The sequence below is a fragment of the Rissa tridactyla genome, chromosome 6 (genome assembly GCF_028500815.1).
Source record: "Rissa tridactyla isolate bRisTri1 chromosome 6, bRisTri1.patW.cur.20221130, whole genome shotgun sequence".
NCBI lineage: Eukaryota > Metazoa > Chordata > Aves > Charadriiformes > Laridae > Rissa > Rissa tridactyla.
In genome coordinates this window covers 11,945,906-11,969,723 of record NC_071471.1, presented here as the reverse complement: position 1 = coordinate 11,969,723, position 23,818 = coordinate 11,945,906, and the positions used below count along the sequence as shown (strand labels likewise).

The 23,818-nt window shown below is 64.4% G+C and overlaps 18 non-coding genes and 1 pseudogene across 18 annotated transcripts; all 19 read right to left on the bottom strand.

Moving 5' to 3' along the window:
- Nucleotides 1–213: 213 nt before the first annotated feature.
- On the bottom strand, nt 214–332 carry LOC128912036 (5S ribosomal RNA). The gene has a single exon (XR_008467368.1). It is a non-coding gene; the product is annotated as a 5S ribosomal RNA (ribosomal RNA).
- A 1,148-nt stretch (nt 333–1,480) lies between these two features.
- LOC128912216 (5S ribosomal RNA) lies at nt 1,481–1,599 on the bottom strand. The gene has a single exon (XR_008467539.1). It is a non-coding gene; the product is annotated as a 5S ribosomal RNA (ribosomal RNA).
- Nucleotides 1,600–2,740: 1,141 nt separating this feature from the next.
- On the bottom strand, nt 2,741–2,859 carry LOC128912063 (5S ribosomal RNA). Its single transcript, XR_008467395.1, has one exon. It is a non-coding gene; the product is annotated as a 5S ribosomal RNA (ribosomal RNA).
- A 1,129-nt stretch (nt 2,860–3,988) lies between these two features.
- LOC128912215 (5S ribosomal RNA) lies at nt 3,989–4,107 on the bottom strand. The gene has a single exon (XR_008467538.1). It is a non-coding gene; the product is annotated as a 5S ribosomal RNA (ribosomal RNA).
- Nucleotides 4,108–5,113: 1,006 nt separating this feature from the next.
- Nucleotides 5,114–5,232, bottom strand: LOC128912080 (5S ribosomal RNA). Its single transcript, XR_008467411.1, has one exon. It is a non-coding gene; the product is annotated as a 5S ribosomal RNA (ribosomal RNA).
- Nucleotides 5,233–6,369: 1,137 nt separating this feature from the next.
- On the bottom strand, nt 6,370–6,488 carry LOC128912097 (5S ribosomal RNA). The gene has a single exon (XR_008467428.1). It is a non-coding gene; the product is annotated as a 5S ribosomal RNA (ribosomal RNA).
- Nucleotides 6,489–7,624: 1,136 nt separating this feature from the next.
- On the bottom strand, nt 7,625–7,743 carry LOC128912147 (5S ribosomal RNA). The gene has a single exon (XR_008467478.1). It is a non-coding gene; the product is annotated as a 5S ribosomal RNA (ribosomal RNA).
- A 1,156-nt stretch (nt 7,744–8,899) lies between these two features.
- On the bottom strand, nt 8,900–9,018 carry LOC128912086 (5S ribosomal RNA). Its single transcript, XR_008467417.1, has one exon. It is a non-coding gene; the product is annotated as a 5S ribosomal RNA (ribosomal RNA).
- A 1,145-nt stretch (nt 9,019–10,163) lies between these two features.
- LOC128912035 (5S ribosomal RNA) lies at nt 10,164–10,282 on the bottom strand. Its single transcript, XR_008467367.1, has one exon. It is a non-coding gene; the product is annotated as a 5S ribosomal RNA (ribosomal RNA).
- Nucleotides 10,283–11,435: 1,153 nt separating this feature from the next.
- On the bottom strand, nt 11,436–11,557 carry LOC128912185 (5S ribosomal RNA; annotated as a pseudogene).
- A 1,149-nt stretch (nt 11,558–12,706) lies between these two features.
- LOC128912034 (5S ribosomal RNA) lies at nt 12,707–12,825 on the bottom strand. The gene has a single exon (XR_008467366.1). It is a non-coding gene; the product is annotated as a 5S ribosomal RNA (ribosomal RNA).
- Nucleotides 12,826–13,974: 1,149 nt separating this feature from the next.
- On the bottom strand, nt 13,975–14,093 carry LOC128912115 (5S ribosomal RNA). Its single transcript, XR_008467446.1, has one exon. It is a non-coding gene; the product is annotated as a 5S ribosomal RNA (ribosomal RNA).
- Nucleotides 14,094–15,230: 1,137 nt separating this feature from the next.
- LOC128912077 (5S ribosomal RNA) lies at nt 15,231–15,349 on the bottom strand. The gene has a single exon (XR_008467409.1). It is a non-coding gene; the product is annotated as a 5S ribosomal RNA (ribosomal RNA).
- Nucleotides 15,350–16,485: 1,136 nt separating this feature from the next.
- LOC128912074 (5S ribosomal RNA) lies at nt 16,486–16,604 on the bottom strand. Its single transcript, XR_008467406.1, has one exon. It is a non-coding gene; the product is annotated as a 5S ribosomal RNA (ribosomal RNA).
- Nucleotides 16,605–17,752: 1,148 nt separating this feature from the next.
- Nucleotides 17,753–17,871, bottom strand: LOC128912146 (5S ribosomal RNA). The gene has a single exon (XR_008467477.1). It is a non-coding gene; the product is annotated as a 5S ribosomal RNA (ribosomal RNA).
- A 1,136-nt stretch (nt 17,872–19,007) lies between these two features.
- On the bottom strand, nt 19,008–19,126 carry LOC128912145 (5S ribosomal RNA). Its single transcript, XR_008467476.1, has one exon. It is a non-coding gene; the product is annotated as a 5S ribosomal RNA (ribosomal RNA).
- Nucleotides 19,127–20,256: 1,130 nt separating this feature from the next.
- Nucleotides 20,257–20,375, bottom strand: LOC128912214 (5S ribosomal RNA). Its single transcript, XR_008467537.1, has one exon. It is a non-coding gene; the product is annotated as a 5S ribosomal RNA (ribosomal RNA).
- A 1,136-nt stretch (nt 20,376–21,511) lies between these two features.
- LOC128912213 (5S ribosomal RNA) lies at nt 21,512–21,630 on the bottom strand. The gene has a single exon (XR_008467536.1). It is a non-coding gene; the product is annotated as a 5S ribosomal RNA (ribosomal RNA).
- Nucleotides 21,631–22,779: 1,149 nt separating this feature from the next.
- On the bottom strand, nt 22,780–22,898 carry LOC128912219 (5S ribosomal RNA). Its single transcript, XR_008467542.1, has one exon. It is a non-coding gene; the product is annotated as a 5S ribosomal RNA (ribosomal RNA).
- Between the last annotated feature and the right edge of the window lie 920 nt (nt 22,899–23,818).

The following is a 23,818-nucleotide window of genomic DNA, read 5'->3' as shown; positions in this document are numbered from 1 at the left end:
ACCCGCCTGCCGCAACACCCCACGCGCAACACCAAAACACTCAACGCCCCCCCGCCTGCCGGCAAAAGCCTACAACAGCCCAAAAAACCTCCACAAGCCTCCCACGCGCCCCGCAGCCCCACACACCCACCCGCCTGCCGCAACGACACCCGCACCTGCCCCCCTGCCGGCCGCAACAGCAAAACGCGCAGCGCCCCTCCGCCCGCCGGCAAAAGCCTACAGCACCCGGTATTCCCGGGCGGTCTCCCATCCAAGTACTAACCGGGCCCGACCCTGCTTAGCTTCCGAGATCAGACGAGATCGGGCGTTCTCAGGGTGGTATGGCCGTAGGCACCCCTCTGCCCCACAACAGCCCTCTCCACACCCACCGCCCACACCGCCCTCCCGCACTCACGCACACCCCCACGCACACAACAACGCCTCACACCACACACACACACACAAACACACACGCAACACACGCACCTACCCACAACACACCTCACACAAAACAACACCCCACACGCAACACCCCGCAAAAAATACACACCCCTCACCACACGCACCCTGCCCTACACACACACACACGCACCCGCCTCACGCAACAACACACGCACCTGCCACAACACAACACCCCACACACAACACCACTAAATACTTACACCACACTCACGCACCACACGCGCCCTACAGCCCCACACACCCTCCCTCCTCCCGCAACAACACCCGCACCTGCCCCGACGCCTGCCAGAATACCCCACTCGCAACACCACAACGCTCGCCAGACGCTCCGCCCGACGCCAAAATCATACACCACCCAACACCCCAAAAGACCTCCACACCCCTGCTACACGCCCCGCAGCCCCGCACACCCACCCGCCTGCCGCAACACCCCACTCGCAACACCAAAACACTCAACGCCCCCCCGCCTGCCGGCAAAAGCCTACAGCACCCAACAACCCAAAAAACCTCCACAAGCCTCCCACGTGCCCTGCAGCCCCACACACCCACCCGCCTGCCGCAACCACACACGCACCTGCCCCCCCGACACAACCCCCCACCCGCAACACCAAAACGCTCAACACCCCTCCGCCCGCCCCCAAAAGCCTACAGCACCCAACATGCCACGCGCAACACTCCAGAAAACCTCCACACCCCTGCCACATGGCCCGCAGCCCCACACACCCGCCCGCCTGCCGCAACTACACCCGCACCTGCCCCAACACAGCCCCCCAAAATACTTACACACCACTCCCACACGCCCCGCGCCCTCCAGCCCCACACACCCACCCGCCTGCCGCAACACCCCACGCGCAACACCAAAACACTCAACGCCCCCCCGCCTGCCGGCAAAAGCCTACAACAGCCCAAAAAACCTCCACAAGCCTCCCACGCGCCCCGCAGCCCCACACACCCACCCGCCTGCCGCAACGACACCCGCACCTGCCCCCCTGCCGGCCGCAACAGCAAAACGCGCAGCGCCCCTCCGCCCGCCGGCAAAAGCCTACAGCACCCGGTATTCCCAGGCGGTCTCCCATCCAAGTACTAACCGGGCCCGACCCTGCTTAGCTTCCGAGATCAGACGAGATCGGGCGTTCTCAGGGTGGTATGGCCGTAGGCACCCCTCTGCCCCACAACAGCCCTCTCCACACCCACCGCCCACACCGCCCTCCCGCACTCACGCACACCCCCACGCACACAACAACGCCTCACACCACACACACACACACAAACACACACGCAACACACGCACCTACCCACAACACACCTCACACAAAACAACACCCCACACGCAACACCCCGCAAAAAATACACACCCCTCACCACACGCACCCTGCCCTACACACACACACACGCACCCGCCTCACGCAACAACACACGCACCTGCCACAACACAACACCCCACACACAACACCACTAAATACTTACACCACACTCACGCACCACACGCGCCCTACAGCCCCACACACCCTCCCTCCTCCCGCAACAACACCCGCACCTGCCCCGACGCCTGCCAGAATACCCCACTCGCAACACCACAACGCTCGCCAGACGCTCCGCCCGACGCCAAAATCATACACCACCCAACACCCCAAAAGACCTCCACACCCCTGCTACACGCCCCGCAGCCCCGCACACCCACCCGCCTGCCGCAACACCCCACTCGCAACACCAAAACACTCAACGCCCCCCCGCCTGCCGGCAAAAGCCTACAGCACCCAACAACCCAAAAAACCTCCACAAGCCTCCCACGTGCCCTGCAGCCCCACACACCCACCCGCCTGCCGCAACCACACACGCACCTGCCCCCCCGACACAACCCCCCACCCGCAACACCAAAACGCTCAACACCCCTCTGCCCGCCCCCAAAAGCCTACAGCACCCAACATGCCACGCGCAACACTCCAGAAAACCTCCACACCCCTGCCACATGGCCCGCAGCCCCACACACCCGCCCGCCTGCCGCAACTACACCCGCACCTGCCCCAACACAGCCCCCCAAAATACTTACACACCACTCCCACACGCCCCGCGCCCTCCAGCCCCACACACCCACCCGCCTGCCGCAACACCCCACGCGCAACACCAAAACACTCAACGCCCCCCCGCCTGCCGGCAAAAGCCTACAACAGCCCAAAAAACCTCCACAAGCCTCCCACGCGCCCCGCAGCCCCACACACCCACCCGCCTGCCGCAACGACACCCGCACCTGCCCCCCTGCCGGCCGCAACAGCAAAACGCGCAGCGCCCCTCCGCCAAAAGCCTACAGCACCCGGTATTCCCGGGCGGTCTCCCATCCAAGTACTAACCGGGCCCAACCCTGCTTAGCTTCCGAGATCAGACGAGATCGGGCGTTCTCAGGGTGGTATGGCCATAGGCACCCCTCTGCCCCACAACAGCCCTCTCCACACCCACCGCCCACACCGCCCTCCCGCACTCACGCACACAACAACGCCTCACACCACACACACACACACAAACACACACGCAACACACGCACCTACCCACAACACACCTCACACAAAACAACACCCCACACGCAACACCCCGCAAAAAATACACACCCCTCACCACACGCACCCTGCCCTACACACACACACACGCACCCGCCTCACGCAACAACACACGCACCTGCCACAACACAACACCCCACACACAACACCACTAAATACTTACACCACACTCACGCACCACACGCGCCCTACAGCCCCACACACCCTCCCTCCTCCCGCAACAACACCCGCACCTGCCCCGACGCCTGCCAGAATACCCCACTCGCAACACCACAACGCTCGCCAGACGCTCCGCCCGACGCCAAAATCATACACCACCCAACACCCCAAAAGACCTCCACACCCCTGCTACACGCCCCGCAGCCCCGCACACCCACCCGCCTGCCGCAACACCCCACTCGCAACACCAAAACACTCAACGCCCCCCCGCCTGCCGGCAAAAGCCTACAGCACCCAACAACCCAAAAAACCTCCACAAGCCTCCCACGTGCCCTGCAGCCCCACACACCCACCCGCCTGCCGCAACCACACACGCACCTGCCCCCCCGACACAACCCCCCACCCGCAACACCAAAACGCTCAACACCCCTCCGCCCACCCCCAAAAGCCTACAGCACCCAACATGCCACGCGCAACACTCCAGAAAACCTCCACACCCCTGCCACATGGCCCGCAGCCCCACACACCCGCCCGCCTGCCGCAACTACACCCGCACCTGCCCCAACACAGCCCCCCAAAATACTTACACACCACTCCCACACGCCCCGCGCCCTCCAGCCCCACACACCCACCCGCCTGCCGCAACACCCCACACGCAACACCAAAACACTCAACGCCCCCCCGCCTGCCGGCAAAAGCCTACAACAGCCCAAAAAACCTCCACAAGCCTCCCACGCGCCCCGCAGCCCCACACACCCACCCGCCTGCCGCAACGACACCCGCACCTGCCCCCCTGCCGGCCGCAACAGCAAAACGCGCAGCGCCCCTCCGCCAAAAGCCTACAGCACCCGGTATTCCCAGGCGGTCTCCCATCCAAGTACTAACCGGGCCCGACCCTGCTTAGCTTCCGAGATCAGACGAGATCGGGCGTTCTCAGGGTGGTATGGCCGTAGGCACCCCTCTGCCCCACAACAGCCCTCTCCACACCCACCGCCCACACCGCCCTCCCGCACTCACGCACACCCCCACGCACACAACAACGCCTCACACCACACACACACACACAAACACACACGCAACACACGCACCTACCCACAACACACCTCACACAAAACAACACCCCACACGCAACACCCCGCAAAAAATACACACCCCTCACCACACGCACCCTGCCCTACACACACACACACGCACCCGCCTCACGCAACAACACACGCACCTGCCACAACACAACACCCCACACACAACACCACTAAATACTTACACCACACTCACGCACCACACGCGCCCTACAGCCCCACACACCCTCCCTCCTCCCGCAACAACACCCGCACCTGCCCCGACGCCTGCCAGAATACCCCACTCGCAACACCACAACGCTCGCCAGACGCTCCGCCCGACGCCAAAATCATACACCACCCAACACCCCAAAAGACCTCCACACCCCTGCTACACGCCCCGCAGCCCCGCACACCCACCCGCCTGCCGCAACCACACACGCACCTGCCCCCCCGACACAACCCCCCACCCGCAACACCAAAACGCTCAACACCCCTCCGCCCGCCCCCAAAAGCCTACAGCACCCAACATGCCACGCGCAACACTCCAGAAAACCTCCACACCCCTGCCACATGGCCCGCAGCCCCACACACCCGCCCGCCTGCCGCAACTACACCCGCACCTGCCCCAACACAGCCCCCCAAAATACTTACACACCACTCCCACACGCCCCGCGCCCTCCAGCCCCACACACCCACCCGCCTGCCGCAACACCCCACGCGCAACACCAAAACACTCAACGCCCCCCCGCCTGCCGGCAAAAGCCTACAACAGCCCAAAAAACCTCCACAAGCCTCCCACGCGCCCCGCAGCCCCACACACCCACCCGCCTGCCGCAACCACACCCGCACCTGCCCCCCTGCCGGCCGCAACAGCAAAACGCGCAGCGCCCCTCCGCCAAAAGCCTACAGCACCCGGTATTCCCGGGCGGTCTCCCATCCAAGTACTAACCGGGCCCGACCCTGCTTAGCTTCCGAGATCAGACGAGATCGGGCGTTCTCAGGGTGGTATGGCCATAGGCACCCCTCTGCCCCACAACAGCCCTCTCCACACCCACCGCCCACACCGCCCTCCCGCACTCACGCACACAACAACGCCTCACACCACACACACACACACAAACACACACGCAACACACGCACCTACCCACAACACACCTCACACAAAACAACACCCCACACGCAACACCCCGCAAAAAATACACACCCCTCACCACACGCACCCTGCCCTACACACACACACACGCACCCGCCTCACGCAACAACACACGCACCTGCCACAACACAACACCCCACACACAACACCACTAAATACTTACACCACACTCACGCACCACACGCGCCCTACAGCCCCACACACCCTCCCTCCTCCCGCAACAACACCCGCACCTGCCCCGACGCCTGCCAGAATACCCCACTCGCAACACCACAACGCTCGCCAGACGCTCCGCCCGACGCCAAAATCATACACCACCCAACACCCCAAAAGACCTCCACACCCCTGCTACACGCCCCGCAGCCCCGCACACCCACCCGCCTGCCGCAACACCCCACTCGCAACACCAAAACACTCAACGCCCCCCCGCCTGCCGGCAAAAGCCTACAGCACCCAACAACCCAAAAAACCTCCACAAGCCTCCCACGTGCCCTGCAGCCCCACACACCCACCCGCCTGCCGCAACCACACACGCACCTGCCCCCCCGACACAACCCCCCACCCGCAACACCAAAACGCTCAACACCCCTCCGCCCGCCCCCAAAAGCCTACAGCACCCAACATGCCACGCGCAACACTCCAGAAAACCTCCACACCCCTGCCACATGGCCCGCAGCCCCACACACCCGCCCGCCTGCCGCAACTACACCCGCACCTGCCCCAACACAGCCCCCCAAAATACTTACACACCACTCCCACACGCCCCGCGCCCTCCAGCCCCACACACCCACCCGCCTGCCGCAACACCCCACGCGCAACACCAAAACACTCAACGCCCCCCCCGCCTGCCGGCAAAAGCCTACAACAGCCCAAAAAACCTCCACAAGCCTCCCACGCGCCCCGCAGCCCCACACACCCACCCGCCTGCCGCAACGACACCCGCACCTGCCCCCCTGCCGGCCGCAACAGCAAAACGCGCAGCGCCCCTCCGCCCACCGGCAAAAGCCTACAGCACCCGGTATTCCCGGGCGGTCTCCCATCCAAGTACTAACCGGGCCCGACCCTGTTTAGCTTCCGAGATCAGACGAGATCGGGCGCTCTCAGGGTGGTATGGCCATAGGCACTGCTCTGCCCCACAACAGCCCTCTCCACACCCACCGCCCACACCGCCCTCCCGCACTCACGCACACAACAACGCCTCACACCACACACACACACACAAACACACACGCAACACACGCACCTACCCACAACACACCTCACACAAAACAACACCCCACACGCAACACCCCGCAAAAAATACACACCCCTCACCACACGCACCCTGCCCTACACACACACACACGCACCCGCCTCACGCAACAACACACGCACCTGCCACAACACAACACCCCACACACAACACCACTAAATACTTACACCACACTCACGCACCACACGCGCCCTACAGCCCCACACACCCTCCCTCCTCCCGCAACAACACCCGCACCTGCCCCGACGCCTGCCAGAATACCCCACTCGCAACACCACAACGCTCGCCAGACGCTCCGCCCGACGCCAAAATCATACACCACCCAACACCCCAAAAGACCTCCACACCCCTGCTACACGCCCCGCAGCCCCGCACACCCACCCGCCTGCCGCAACACCCCACTCGCAACACCAAAACACTCAACGCCCCCCCGCCTGCCGGCAAAAGCCTACAGCACCCAACAACCCAAAAAACCTCCACAAGCCTCCCACGTGCCCTGCAGCCCCACACACCCACCCGCCTGCCGCAACCACACACGCACCTGCCCCCCCGACACAACCCCCCACCCGCAACACCAAAACGCTCAACACCCCTCCGCCCGCCCCCAAAAGCCTACAGCACCCAACATGCCACGCGCAACACTCCAGAAAACCTCCACACCCCTGCCACATGGCCCGCAGCCCCACACACCCGCCCGCCTGCCGCAACTACACCCGCACCTGCCCCAACACAGCCCCCCAAAATACTTACACACCACTCCCACACGCCCCGCGCCCTCCAGCCCCACACACCCACCCGCCTGCCGCAACACCCCACGCGCAACACCAAAACACTCAACGCCCCCCCGCCTGCCGGCAAAAGCCTACAACAGCCCAAAAAACCTCCACAAGCCTCCCACGCGCCCCGCAGCCCCACACACCCACCCGCCTGCCGCAACGACACCCGCACCTGCCCCCCTGCCGGCCGCAACAGCAAAACGCGCAGCGCCCCTCCGCCCGCCGGCAAAAGCCTACAGCACCCGGTATTCCCGGGCGGTCTCCCATCCAAGTACTAACCGGGCCTGACCCTGCTTAGCTTCCGAGATCAGACGAGATCGGGCGTTCTCAGGGTGGTATGGCCGTAGGCACCCCTCTGCCCCACAACAGCCCTCTCCACACCCACCGCCCCACACCGCCCCCTCCCGCACTCACGCACACCCCCACGCACACAACAACGCCTCACACCACACACACACACACAAACACACACGCAACACACGCACCTACCCACAACACACCTCACACAAAACAACACCCCACACGCAACACCCCGCAAAAAATACACACCCCTCACCACACGCACCCTGCCCTACACACACACACACGCACCCCGCCTCACGCAACAACACACGCACCTGCCACAACACAACACCCCACACACAACACCACTAAATACTTACACCACACTCACGCACCACACGCGCCCTACAGCCCCACACACCCTCCCTCCTCCCGCAACAACACCCGCACCTGCCCCGACGCCTGCCAGAATACCCCACTCGCAACACCACAACGCTCGCCAGACGCTCCGCCCGACGCCAAAATCATACACCACCCAACACCCCAAAAGACCTCCACACCCCTGCTACACGCCCCGCAGCCCCGCACACCCACCCGCCTGCCGCAACACCCCCACTCGCAACACCAAAACACTCAACGCCCCCCCCGCCTGCCGGCAAAAGCCTACAGCACCCAACAACCCAAAAAAACCTCCACAAGCCTCCCACGTGCCCTGCAGCCCCACACACCCACCCGCCTGCCGCAACCACACACGCACCTGCCCCCCCGACACAACCCCCCACCCGCAACACCAAAACGCTCAACACCCCTCCGCCCGCCCCCAAAAGCCTACAGCACCCAACATGCCACGCGCAACACTCCAGAAAACCTCCACACCCCTGCCACATGGCCCGCAGCCCCCACACACCCGCCCGCCTGCCGCAACTACACCCGCACCTGCCCCAACACAGCCCCCCAAAATACTTACACACCACTCCCACACGCCCCGCGCCCTCCAGCCCCACACACCCACCGCCTGCCGCAACACCCCACGCGCAACACCAAAACACTCAACGCCCCCCCCGCCTGCCGGCAAAAGCCTACAACAGCCCAAAAAACCTCCACAAGCCTCCCACGCGCCCCGCAGCCCCACACACCCACCCGCCTGCCGCAACGACACCCGCACCTGCCCCCCTGCCGGCCGCAACAGCAAAACGCGCAGCGCCCCTCCGCCCGCCGGCAAAAGCCTACAGCACCCGGTATTCCCAGGCAGTCTCCCATCCAAGTACTAACCGGGCCCGACCCTGCTTAGCTTCCGAGATCAGACGAGATCGGGCGTTCTCAGGGTGGTATGGCCGTAGGCACCCCCTCTGCCCCACAACAGCCCTCTCCACACCCACCACCCACACCGCCCTCCCGCACTCACGCACACAACAACGCCTCACACCACACACACACACACAAACACACACGCAACACACGCACCTACCCACAACACACCTCACACAAAACAACACCCCACACGCAACACCCCGCAAAAAATACACACCCCTCACCACACGCACCCTGCCCTACACACACACACACGCACCCGCCTCACGCAACAACACACGCACCTGCCACAACACAACACCCCACACACAACACCACTAAATACTTACACCACACTCACGCACCCACACGCGCCCTACAGCCCCACACACCCTCCCTCCTCCCGCAACAACACCCGCACCTGCCCCGACGCCTGCCAGAATACCCCACTCGCAACACCACAACGCTCGCCAGACGCTCCGCCCGACGCCAAAATCATACACCACCCAACACCCCAAAAGACCTCCACACCCCTGCTACACGCCCCGCAGCCCCGCACACCCACCCGCCTGCCGCAACACCCCCACTCGCAACACCAAAACACTCAACGCCCCCCCCGCCTGCCGGCAAAAGCCTACAGCACCCAACAACCCAAAAAACCTCCACAAGCCTCCCACGTGCCCTGCAGCCCCACACACCCACCCGCCTGCCGCAACCACACACGCACCTGCCCCCCCGACACAACCCCCCACCCGCAACACCAAAACGCTCAACACCCCTCCGCGCGCTCCCAAAAGCCTACAGCACCCAACATGCCACGCGCAACACTCCAGAAAACCTCCACACCCCTGCCACATGGCCCGCAGCCCCACACACCCGCCCCGCCTGCCGCAACTACAACCCGCACCTGCCCCAACACAGCCCCCCAAAATACTTACACACCACTCCCACACGCCCCGCGCCCTCCAGCCCCCACACCACCCACCCGCCTGCCGCAACACCCCACGCGCAACACCAAAACACTCAACGCCCCCCCCGCCTGCCGGCAAAAGCCTACAACAGCCCAAAAAACCTCCACAAGCCTCCCACGCGCCCCGCAGCCCCACACACCCACCCGCCTGCCGCAACGACACCCGCACCTGCCCCCCTGCCGGCCGCAACAGCAAAACGCGCAGCGCCCCTCCGCCCGCCGGCAAAAGCCTACAGCACCCGGTATTCCCGGGCGGTCTCCCATCCAAGTACTAACCGGGCCCGACCCTGCTTAGCTTCCGAGATCAGACGAGATCGGGCGTTCTCAGGGTGGTATGGCCGTAGGCACCCCTCTGCCCCACAACAGCCCTCTCCACACCCACCACCCACACCGCCCTCCCGCACTCACGCACACCCCCACGCACACAACAACGCCTCACACCACACACACACACACAAACACACACGCAACACACGCACCTACCCACAACACACCTCACACAAAACAACACCCCACACGCAACACCCCCGCAAAAAATACACACCCCTCACCACACGCACCCTGCCCTACACACACACACACGCACCCGCCTCACGCAACAACACACGCACCTGCCACAACACAACACCCCACACACAACACCACTAAATACTTACACCACACTCACGCACCACACGCGCCCTACAGCCCCACACACCCTCCCTCCTCCCGCAACAACACCCGCACCTGCCCCGACGCCTGCCAGAATACCCCACTCGCAACACCACAACGCTCGCCAGACGCTCCGCCCGACGCCAAAATCATACACCACCCAACACCCCAAAAGACCTCCACACCCCTGCTACACGCCCCGCAGCCCCGCACACCCACCCGCCTGCCGCAACACCCCACTCGCAACACCAAAACACTCAACGCCCCCCCGCCTGCCGGCAAAAGCCTACAGCACCCAACAACCCAAAAAACCTCCACAAGCCTCCCACGTGCCCCTGCAGCCCCACACACCCACCCCGCCTGCCGCAACCACACACGCACCTGCCCCCCCGACACAACCCCCCACCCGCAACACCAAAACGCTCAACACCCCTCCGCGCGCTCCCAAAAGCCTACAGCACCCAACATGCCACGCGCAACACTCCAGAAAACCTCCACACCCCTGCCACATGGCCCGCAGCCCCACACACCCGCCCCGCCTGCCGCAACTACACCCGCACCTGCCCCAACACAGCCCCCCAAAATACTTACACACCACTCCCACACGCCCCGCGCCCTCCAGCCCCACACACCCACCCGCCTGCCGCAACACCCCAGCGCGCAACACCAAAACACTCAACGCCCCCCCGCCTGCCGGCAAAAGCCTACAACAGCCCAAAAAAACCTCCACAAGCCTCCCACGCGCCCCGCAGCCCCACACACCACCCGCCTGCCGCAACGACACCCGCACCTGCCCCCCTGCCGGCCGCAACAGCAAAACGCGCAGCGCCCCTCCGCCCGCCGGCAAAAGCCTACAGCACCCGGTATTCCCCGGGCGGTCTCCCATCCAAGTACTAACCGGGCCCGGACCCTGCTTAGCTTCCGAGATCGGACGAGATCGGGCGTTCTCAGGGTGGTATGGGCCGTAGGCACCCCTCTGCCCCACAACAGCCCCTCTCCACACCCACCACCCACACCGCCCTCCCGCACTCACGCACACCCCCACGCACACAACAACGCCTCACACCACACACACACACACAAACACACACGCAACACACGCACCTACCCACAACACACCTCACACAAAACAACACCCCACACGCAACACCCCGCAAAAAATACACACCCCTCACCACACGCACCCTGCCCTACACACACACACACGCACCCGCCTCACGCAACAACACACGCACCTGCCACAACACAACACCCCACACACAACACCACTAAATACTTACACCACACTCACGCACCACACGCGCCCTACAGCCCCACACACCCTCCCTCCTCCCGCAACAACACCCGCACCTGCCCCGACGCCTGCCAGAATACCCCACTCGCAACACCACAACGCTCGCCAGACGCTCCGCCCGACGCCAAAATCATACACCACCCAACACCCCAAAAGACCTCCACACCCCTGCTACACGCCCCGCAGCCCCGCACACCCACCCGCCTGCCGCAACACCCCACTCGCAACACCAAAACACTCAACGCCCCCCCGCCTGCCGGCAAAAGCCTACAGCACCCAACAACCCAAAAAACCTCCACAAGCCTCCCACGTGCCCTGCAGCCCCACACACCCACCCGCCTGCCGCAACCACACACGCACCTGCCCCCCCGACACAACCCCCCACCCGCAACACCAAAACGCTCAACACCCCTCCGCCCGCCCCCAAAAGCCTACAGCACCCAACATGCCACGCGCAACACTCCAGAAAACCTCCACACCCCTGCCACATGGCCCGCAGCCCCACACACCCGCCCGCCTGCCGCAACTACACCCGCACCTGCCCCAACACAGCCCCCCAAAATACTTACACACCACTCCCACACGCCCCGCGCCCTCCAGCCCCACACACCCACCCGCCTGCCGCAACACCCCACGCGCAACACCAAAACACTCAACGCCCCCCCGCCTGCCGGCAAAAGCCTACAACAGCCCAAAAAACCTCCACAAGCCTCCCACGCGCCCCGCAGCCCCACACACCCACCCGCCTGCCGCAACGACACCCGCACCTGCCCCCCTGCCGGCCGCAACAGCAAAACGCGCAGCGCCCCTCCGCCCGCCGGCAAAAGCCTACAGCACCCGGTATTCCCGGGCGGTCTCCCATCCAAGTACTAACCGGGCCCGACCCTGCTTAGCTTCCGAGATCAGACGAGATCGGGCGTTCTCAGGGTGGTATGGCCGTAGGCACCCCTCTGCCCCACAACAGCCCTCTCCACACCCACCACCCACACCGCCCTCCCGCACTCACGCACACCCCCACGCACACAACAACGCCTCACACCACACACACACACACAAACACACACGCAACACACGCACCTACCCACAACACACCTCACACAAAACAACACCCCACACGCAACACCCCGCAAAAAATACACACCCCTCACCACACGCACCCTGCCCTACACACACACACACGCACCCGCCTCACGCAACAACACACGCACCTGCCACAACACAACACCCCACACACAACACCACTAAATACTTACACCACACTCACGCACCACACGCGCCCTACAGCCCCACACACCCTCCCTCCTCCCGCAACAACACCCGCACCTGCCCCGACGCCTGCCAGAATACCCCACTCGCAACACCACAACGCTCGCCAGACGCTCCGCCCGACGCCAAAATCATACACCACCCAACACCCCAAAAGACCTCCACACCCCTGCTACACGCCCCGCAGCCCCGCACACCCACCCGCCTGCCGCAACACCCCACTCGCAACACCAAAACACTCAACGCCCCCCCGCCTGCCGGCAAAAGCCTACAGCACCCAACAACCCAAAAAACCTCCACAAGCCTCCCACGTGCCCTGCAGCCCCACACACCCACCCCGCCTGCCGCAACCACACACGCACCTGCCCCCCCGACACAACCCCCCACCCGCAACACCAAAACGCTCAACACCCCTCCGCCCGCCCCCAAAAGCCTACAGCACCCAACATGCCACGCGCAACACTCCAGAAAACCTCCACACCCCTGCCACATGGCCCGCAGCCCCACACACCCGCCCGCCTGCCGCAACTACACCCGCACCTGCCCCAACACAGCCCCCCAAAATACTTACACACCACTCCCACACGCCCCGCGCCCTCCAGCCCCACACACCCACCCGCCTGCCGCAACACCCCACGCGCAACACCAAAACACTCAACGCCCCCCCGCCTGCCGGCAAAAGCCTACAACAGCCCAAAAAACCTCCACAAGCCTCCCACGCGCCCCGCAGCCCCACACACCCACCCGCCTGCCGCAACGACACCCGCACCTGCCCCCCTGCCGGCCGCAACAGCAAAACGCGCAGCGCCCCTCCGCCCGCCGGCAAAAGCCTACAGCACCCGGTATTCCCAGGCGGTCTCCCATCCAAGTACTAACCGGGCCCGACCCTGCTTAGCTTCCAAGATCAGACGAGATCAGGCGCTCTCAGGGTGGTATGGCCGTAGGCACCCCTCTGCCCCACAACAGCCCTCTCCACACCCACCGCCCACACCGCCCTCCCGCACTCACGCACACAACAACGCCTCACACCACACACACACACACAAACACACACGCAACACACGCACCTACCCACAACACACCTCACACAAAACAACACCCCACACGCAACACCCCGCAAAAAATACACACCCCTCACCACACGCACCCTGCCCTACACACACACACACCGCACCCGCCTCACGCAACAACACACGCACCTGCCACAACACAACACCCCACACACAACACCACTAAATACTTACACCACACTCACGCACCACACGCGCCCTACAGCCCCACACACCCTCCCTCCTCCCGCAACAACACCCGCACCTGCCCCGACGCCTGCCAGAATACCCCACTCGCAACACCACAACGCTCGCCAGACGCTCCGCCCGACGCCAAAATCATACACCACCCAACACCCCAAAAGACCTCCACACCCCTGCTACACGCCCCGCAGCCCCGCACACCCACCCGCCTGCCGCAACACCCCACTCGCAACACCAAAACACTCAACGCCCCCCCGCCTGCCGGCAAAAGCCTACAGCACCCAACAACCCAAAAAACCTCCACAAGCCTCCCACGTGCCCTGCAGCCCCACACACCCACCCGCCTGCCGCAACCACACACGCACCTGCCCCCCCGACACAACCCCCCACCCGCAACACCAAAACGCTCAACACCCCTCCGCCCGCCCCCAAAAGCCTACAGCACCCAACATGCCACGCGCAACACTCCAGAAAACCTCCACACCCCTGCCACATGGCCCGCAGCCCCACACACCCGCCCGCCTGCCGCAACTACACCCGCACCTGCCCCAACACAGCCCCCCAAAATACTTACACACCACTCCCACACGCCCCGCGCCCTCCAGCCCCACACACCCACCCGCCTGCCGCAACACCCCACGCGCAACACCAAAACACTCAACGCCCCCCCGCCTGCCGGCAAAAGCCTACAACAGCCCAAAAAACCTCCACAAGCCTCCCACGCGCCCCGCAGCCCCACACACCCACCCGCCTGCCGCAACCACACCCGCACCTGCCCCCCTGCCGGCCGCAACAGCAAAACGCGCAGCGCCCCTCCGCCCGCCGGCAAAAGCCTACAGCACCCGGTATTCCCAGGCGGTCTCCCATCCAAGTACTAACCGGGCCCAACCCTGCTTAGCTTCCGAGATCAGACAAGATCGGGCGTTCTCAGGGTGGTATGGCCGTAGGCACCCCTCTGCCCCACAACAGCCCTCTCCACACCCACCGCCCACACCGCCCTCCCGCACTCACGCACACAACAACGCCTCACACCACACACACACACACAAACACACACGCAACACACGCACCTACCCACAACACACCTCACACAAAACAACACCCCACACGCAACACCCCGCAAAAAATACACACCCCTCACCACACGCACCCTGCCCTACACACACACACACGCACCCGCCTCACGCAACAACACACGCACCTGCCACAACACAACACCCCACACACAACACCACTAAATACTTACACCACACTCACGCACCACACGCGCCCTACAGCCCCACACACCCTCCCTCCTCCCGCAACAACACCCGCACCTGCCCCGACGCCTGCCAGAATACCCCACTCGCAACACCACAACGCTCGCCAGACGCTCCGCCCGACGCCAAAATCATACACCACCCAACACCCCAAAAGACCTCCACACCCCTGCTACACGCCCCGCAGCCCCGCACACCCACCCGCCTGCCGCAACACCCCACTCGCAACACCAAAACACTCAACGCCCCCCCGCCTGCCGGCAAAAGCCTACAGCACCCAACAACCCAAAAAACCTCCACAAGCCTCCCACGTGCCCTGCAGCCCCACACACCCACCCGCCTGCCGCAACCACACACGCACCTGCCCCCCCGACACAACCCCCCACCCGCAACACCAAAACGCTCAACACCCCTCCGCCCGCCCCCAAAAGCCTACAGCACCCAACATGCCACGCGCAACACTCCAGAAAACCTCCACACCCCTGCCACATGGCCCGCAGCCCCACACACCCGCCCGCCTGCCGCAACTACACCTGCACCTGCCCCAACACAGCCCCCCAAAATACTTACACACCACTCCCACACGCCCCGCGCCCTCCAGCCCCACACACCCACCCGCCTGCCGCAACACCCCACGCGCAACACCAAAACACTCAACGCCCCCCCGCCTGCCGGCAAAAGCCTACAACAGCCCAAAAAACCTCCACAAGCCTCCCACGCGCCCCGCAGCCCCACACACCCACCCGCCTGCCGCAACGACACCCGCACCTGCCCCCCTGCCGGCCGCAACAGCAAAACGCGCAGCGCCCCTCCGCCCGCCGGCAAAAGCCTACAGCACCCGGTATTCCCGGGCGGTCTCCCATCCAAGTACTAACCGGGCCCAACCCTGCTTAGCTTCCGAGATCAGACGAGATCGGGCATTCTCAGGGTGGTATGGCCGTAGGCACCCCTCTGCCCCACAACAGCCCTCTCCACACCCACCGCCCACACCGCCCTCCCGCACTCACGCACACCCCCACGCACACAACAACGCCTCACACCACACACACACACACAAACACACACGCAACACACGCACCTACCCACAACACACCTCACACAAAACAACACCCCACACGCAACACCCCGCAAAAAATACACACCCCTCACCACACGCACCCTGCCCTACACACACACACACGCACCCGCCTCACGCAACAACACACGCACCTGCCACAACACAACACCCCACACACAACACCACTAAATACTTACACCACACTCACGCACCACACGCGCCCTACAGCCCCACACACCCTCCCTCCTCCCGCAACAACACCCGCACCTGCCCCGACGCCTGCCAGAATACCCCACTCGCAACACCACAACGCTCGCCAGACGCTCCGCCCGACGCCAAAATCATACACCACCCAACACCCCAAAAGACCTCCACACCCCTGCTACACGCCCCGCAGCCCCGCACACCCACCCGCCTGCCGCAACACCCCACTCGCAACACCAAAACACTCAACGCCCCCCCGCCTGCCGGCAAAAGCCTACAGCACCCAACAACCCAAAAAACCTCCACAAGCCTCCCACGTGCCCTGCAGCCCCACACACCCACCCGCCTGCCGCAACCACACACGCACCTGCCCCCCCGACACAACCCCCCACCCGCAACACCAAAACGCTCAACACCCCTCCGCCCGCCCCCAAAAGCCTACAGCACCCAACATGCCACGCGCAACACTCCAGAAAACCTCCACACCCCTGCCACATGGCCCGCAGCCCCACACACCCGCCCGCCTGCCGCAACTACACCCGCACCTGCCCCAACACAGCCCCCCAAAATACTTACACACCACTCCCACACGCCCCGCGCCCTCCAGCCCCACACACCCACCCGCCTGCCGCAACACCCCACGCGCAACACCAAAACACTCAACGCCCCCCCGCCTGCCGGCAAAAGCCTACAACAGCCCAAAAAACCTCCACAAGCCTCCCACGCGCCCCGCAGCCCCACACACCCACCCGCCTGCCGCAACCACACCCGCACCTGCCCCCCTGCCGGCCGCAACAGCAAAACGCGCAGCGCCCCTCCGCCCGCCGGCAAAAGCCTACAGCACCCGGTATTCCCGGGCGGTCTCCCATCCAAGTACTAACCGGGCCTGACCCTGCTTAGCTTCCGAGATCAGACGAGATCGGGCGTTCTCAGGGTGGTATGGCCGTAGGCACCCCTCTGCCCCACAACAGCCCTCTCCACACCCACCGCCCACACCGCCCTCCCGCACTCACGCACACAACAACGCCTCACACCACACACACACACACAAACACACACGCAACACACGCACCTACCCACAACACACCTCACACAAAACAACACCCCACACGCAACACCCCGCAAAAAATACACACCCCTCACCACACGCACCCTGCCCTACACACACACACACGCACCCGCCTCACGCAACAACACACGCACCTGCCACAACACAACACCCCACACACAACACCACTAAATACTTACACCACACTCACGCACCACACGCGCCCTACAGCCCCACACACCCTCCCTCCTCCCGCAACAACACCCGCACCTGCCCCGACGCCTGCCAGAATACCCCACTCGCAACACCACAACGCTCGCCAGACGCTCCGCCCGACGCCAAAATCATACACCACCCAACACCCCAAAAGACCTCCACACCCCTGCTACACGCCCCGCAGCCCCGCACACCCACCCGCCTGCCGCAACACCCCACTCGCAACACCAAAACACTCAACGCCCCCCCGCCTGCCGGCAAAAGCCTACAGCACCCAACAACCCAAAAAACCTCCACAAGCCTCCCACGTGCCCTGCAGCCCCACACACCCACCCGCCTGCCGCAACCACACACGCACCTGCCCCCCCGACACAACCCCCCACCCGCAACACCAAAACGCTCAACACCCCTCCGCCCGCCCCCAAAAGCCTACAGCACCCAACATGCCACGCGCAACACTCCAGAAAACCTCCACACCCCTGCCACATGGCCCGCAGCCCCACACACCCGCCCGCCTGCCGCAACTACACCCGCACCTGCCCCAACACAGCCCCCCAAAATACTTACACACCACTCCCACACGCCCCGCGCCCTCCAGCCCCACACACCCACCCGCCTGCCGCAACACCCCACGCGCAACACCAAAACACTCAACGCCCCCCCGCCTGCCGGCAAAAGCCTACAACAGCCCAAAAAACCTCCACAAGCCTCCCACGCGCCCCGCAGCCCCACACACCCACCCGCCTGCCGCAACCACACCCGCACCTGCCCCCCTGCCGGCCGCAACAGCAAAACGCGCAGCGCCCCTCCGCCCGCCGGCAAAAGCCTACAGCACCCGGTATTCCCGGGCGGTCTCCCATCCAAGTACTAACCGGGCCTGACCCTGCTTAGCTTCCGAGATCAGACGAGATCGGGCGTTCTCAGGGTGGTATGGCCGTAGGCACCCCTCTGCCCCACAACAGCCCTCTCCACACCCACCGCCCACACCGCCCTCCCGCACTCACGCACACAACAACGCCTCACACCACACACACACACACAAACACACACGCAACACACGCACCTACCCACAACACACCTCACACAAAACAACACCCCACACGCAACACCCCGCAAAAAATACACACCCCTCACCACACGCACCCTGCCCTACACACACACACACGCACCCGCCTCACGCAACAACACACGCACCTGCCACAACACAACACCCCACACACAACACCACTAAATACTTACACCACACTCACGCACCACACGCGCCCTACAGCCCCACACACCCTCCCTCCTCCCGCAACAACACCCGCACCTGCCCCGACGCCTGCCAGAATACCCCACTCGCAACACCACAACGCTCGCCAGACGCTCCGCCCGACGCCAAAATCATACACCACCCAACACCCCAAAAGACCTCCACACCCCTGCTACACGCCCCGCAGCCCCGCACACCCACCCGCCTGCCGCAACACCCCACTCGCAACACCAAAACACTCAACGCCCCCCCGCCTGCCGGCAAAAGCCTACAGCACCCAACAACCCAAAAAACCTCCACAAGCCTCCCACGTGCCCTGCAGCCCCACACACCCACCCGCCTGCCGCAACCACACACGCACCTGCCCCCCCGACACAACCCCCCACCCGCAACACCAAAACGCTCAACACCCCTCCGCCCGCCCCCAAAAGCCTACAGCACCCAACATGCCACGCGCAACACTCCAGAAAACCTCCACACCCCTGCCACATGGCCCGCAGCCCCACACACCCCGCCCGCCTGCCGCAACTACACCCGCACCTGCCCCAACACAGCCCCCCAAAATACTTACACACCACTCCCACACGCCCCGCGCCCTCCAGCCCCACACACCCACCCGCCTGCCGCAACACCCCACGCGCAACACCAAAACACTCAACGCCCCCCCGCCTGCCGGCAAAAGCCTACAACAGCCCAAAAAACCTCCACAAGCCTCCCACGCGCCCCGCAGCCCCACACACCCACCCGCCTGCCGCAACGACACCCGCACCTGCCCCCCTGCCGGCCGCAACAGCAAAACGCGCAGCGCCCCTCCGCCAAAAGCCTACAGCACCCGGTATTCCCAGGCGGTCTCCCATCCAAGTACTAACCGGGCCCGACCCTGCTTAGCTTCCGAGATCAGACGAGATCGGGCGTTCTCAGGGTGGTATGGCCGTAGGCACCCCTCTGCCCCACAACAGCCCTCTCCACACCCACCGCCCACACCGCCCTCCCGCACTCACACACACAACAACGCCTCACACCACACACACACACACAAACACACACGCAACACACGCACCTACCCACAACACACCTCACACAAAACAACACCCCACACGCAACACCCCGCAAAAAATACACACCCCTCACCACACGCACCCTGCCCTACACACACACACACGCACCCGCCTCACGCAACAACACACGCACCTGCCACAACACAACACCCCACACACAACACCACTAAATACTTACACCACACTCACGCACCACACGCGCCCTACAGCCCCACACACCCTCCCTCCTCCCGCAACAACACCCGCACCTGCCCCGACGCCTGCCAGAATACCCCACTCGCAACACCACAACGCTCGCCAGACGCTCCGCCCGACGCCAAAATCATACACCACCCAACACCCCAAAAGACCTCCACACCCCTGCTACACGCCCCGCAGCCCCGCACACCCACCCGCCTGCCGCAACACCCCACTCGCAACACCAAAACACTCAACGCCCCCCCGCCTGCCGGCAAAAGCCTACAGCACCCAACAACCCAAAAAACCTCCACAAGCCTCCCACGTGCCCTGCAGCCCCACACACCCACCCGCCTGCCGCAACCACACACGCACCTGCCCCCCCGACACAACCCCCCACCCGCAACACCAAAACGCTCAACACCCCTCCGCCCGCCCCCAAAAGCCTACAGCACCCAACATGCCACGCGCAACACTCCAGAAAACCTCCACACCCCTGCCACATGGCCCGCAGCCCCACACACCCGCCCGCCTGCCGCAACTACACCCGCACCTGCCCCAACACAGCCCCCCAAAATACTTACACACCACTCCCACACGCCCCGCGCCCTCCAGCCCCACACACCCACCCGCCTGCCGCAACACCCCACGCGCAACACCAAAACACTCAACGCCCCCCCGCCTGCCGGCAAAAGCCTACAACAGCCCAAAAAACCTCCACAAGCCTCCCACGCGCCCCGCAGCCCCACACACCCACCCGCCTGCCGCAACGACACCCGCACCTGCCCCCCTGCCGGCCGCAACAGCAAAACGCGCAGCGCCCCTCCGCCCGCCGGCAAAAGCCTACAGCACCCGGTATTCCCAGGCGGTCTCCCATCCAAGTACTAACCGGGCCCGACCCTGCTTAGCTTCCGAGATCAGACGAGATCGGGCGTTCTCAGGGTGGTATGGCCGTAGGCACCCCTCTGCCCCACAACAGCCCTCTCCACACCCACCGCCCGCACCGCCCTCCCGCACTCACGCACACCCCCACGCACACAACAACGCCTCACACCACACACACACACACAAACACACACGCAACACACGCACCTACCCACAACACACCTCACACAAAACAACACCCCACACGCAACACCCCGCAAAAAATACACACCCCTCACCACACGCACCCTGCCCTACACACACACACACGCACCCGCCTCACGCAACAACACACGCACCTGCCACAACACAACACCCCACACACAACACCACTAAATACTTACACCACACTCACGCACCACACGCGCCCTACAGCCCCACACACCCTCCCTCCTCCCGCAACAACACCCGCACCTGCCCCGACGCCTGCCAGAATACCCCACTCGCAACACCACAACGCTCGCCAGACGCTCCGCCCAACGCCAAAATCATACACCACCCAACACCCCAAAAGACCTCCACACCCCTGCTACACGCCCCGCAGCCCCGCACACCCACCCGCCTGCCGCAACACCCCACTCGCAACACCAAAACACTCAACGCCCCCCCGCCTGCCGGCAAAAGCCTACAGCACCCAACAACCCAAAAAACCTCCACAAGCCTCCCACGTGCCCTGCAGCCCCACACACCCACCCGCCTGCCGCAACCACACACGCACCTGCCCCCCCGACACAACCCCCCACCCGCAACACCAAAACGCTCAACACCCCTCCGCCCACCCCCAAAAGCCTACAGCACCCAACATGCCACGCGCAACACTCCAGAAAACCTCCACACCCCTGCCACATGGCCCGCAGCCCCACACACCCGCCCGCCTGCCGCAACTACACCCGCACCTGCCCCAACACAGCCCCCCAAAATACTTACACACCACTCCCACACGCCCCGCGCCCTCCAGCCCCACACACCCACCCGCCTGCCGCAACACCCCACGCGCAACACCAAAACACTCAACGCCCCCCCGCCTGCCGGCAAAAGCCTACAACAGCCCAAAAAAACCTCCACAAGCCTCCCACGCGCCCCGCAGCCCCACACACCCACCCGCCTGCCGCAACGACACCCGCACCTGCCCCCCTGCCGGCCGCAACAGCAAAACGCGCAGCGCCCCTCCGCCCGCCGGCAAAAGCCTACAGCACCCGGTATTCCCAGGCGGTCTCCCATCCAAGTACTAACCGGGCCCGACCCTGCTTAGCTTCCGAGATCAGACGAGATCGGGCGCTCTCAGGGTGGTATGGCCGTAGGCACCCCTCTGCCCCACAACAGCCCTCTCCACACCCACCGCCCACACCGCCCTCCCGCACTCACGCACACAACAACGCCTCACACCACACACACACACACAAACACACACGCAACACACGCACCTACCCACAACACACCTCACACAAAACAACACCCCACACGCAACACCCCGCAAAAAATACACACCCCTCACCACACGCACCCTGCCCTACACACACACACACGCACCCGCCTCACGCAACAACACACGCACCTGCCACAACACAACACCCCACACACAACACCACTAAATACTTACACCACACTCACGCACCACACGCGCCCTACAGCCCCACACACCCTCCCTCCTCCCGCAACAACACCCGCACCTGCCCCGACGCCTGCCAGAATACCCCACTCGCAACACCACAACGCTCGCCAGACGCTCCGCCCGACGCCAAAATCATACACCACCCAACACCCCAAAAGACCTCCACACCCCTGCTACACGCCCCGCAGCCCCGCACACCCACCCGCCTGCCGCAACACCCCACTCGCAACACCAAAACACTCAACGCCCCCCCGCCTGCCGGCAAAAGCCTACAGCACCCAACAACCCAAAAAACCTCCACAAGCCTCCCACGTGCCCTGCAGCCCCACACACCCACCCGCCTGCCGCAACCACACACGCACCTGCCCCCCCGACACAACCCCCCACCCGCAACACCAAAACGCTCAACACCCCTCCGCCCGCCCCCAAAAGCCTACAGCACCCAACATGCCACGCGCAACACTCCAGAAAACCTCCACACCCCTGCCACATGGCCCGCAGCCCCACACACCCGCCCGCCTGCCGCAACTACACCCGCACCTGCCCCAACACAGCCCCCCAAAATACTTACACACCACTCCCACACGCCCCGCGCCCTCCAGCCCCACACA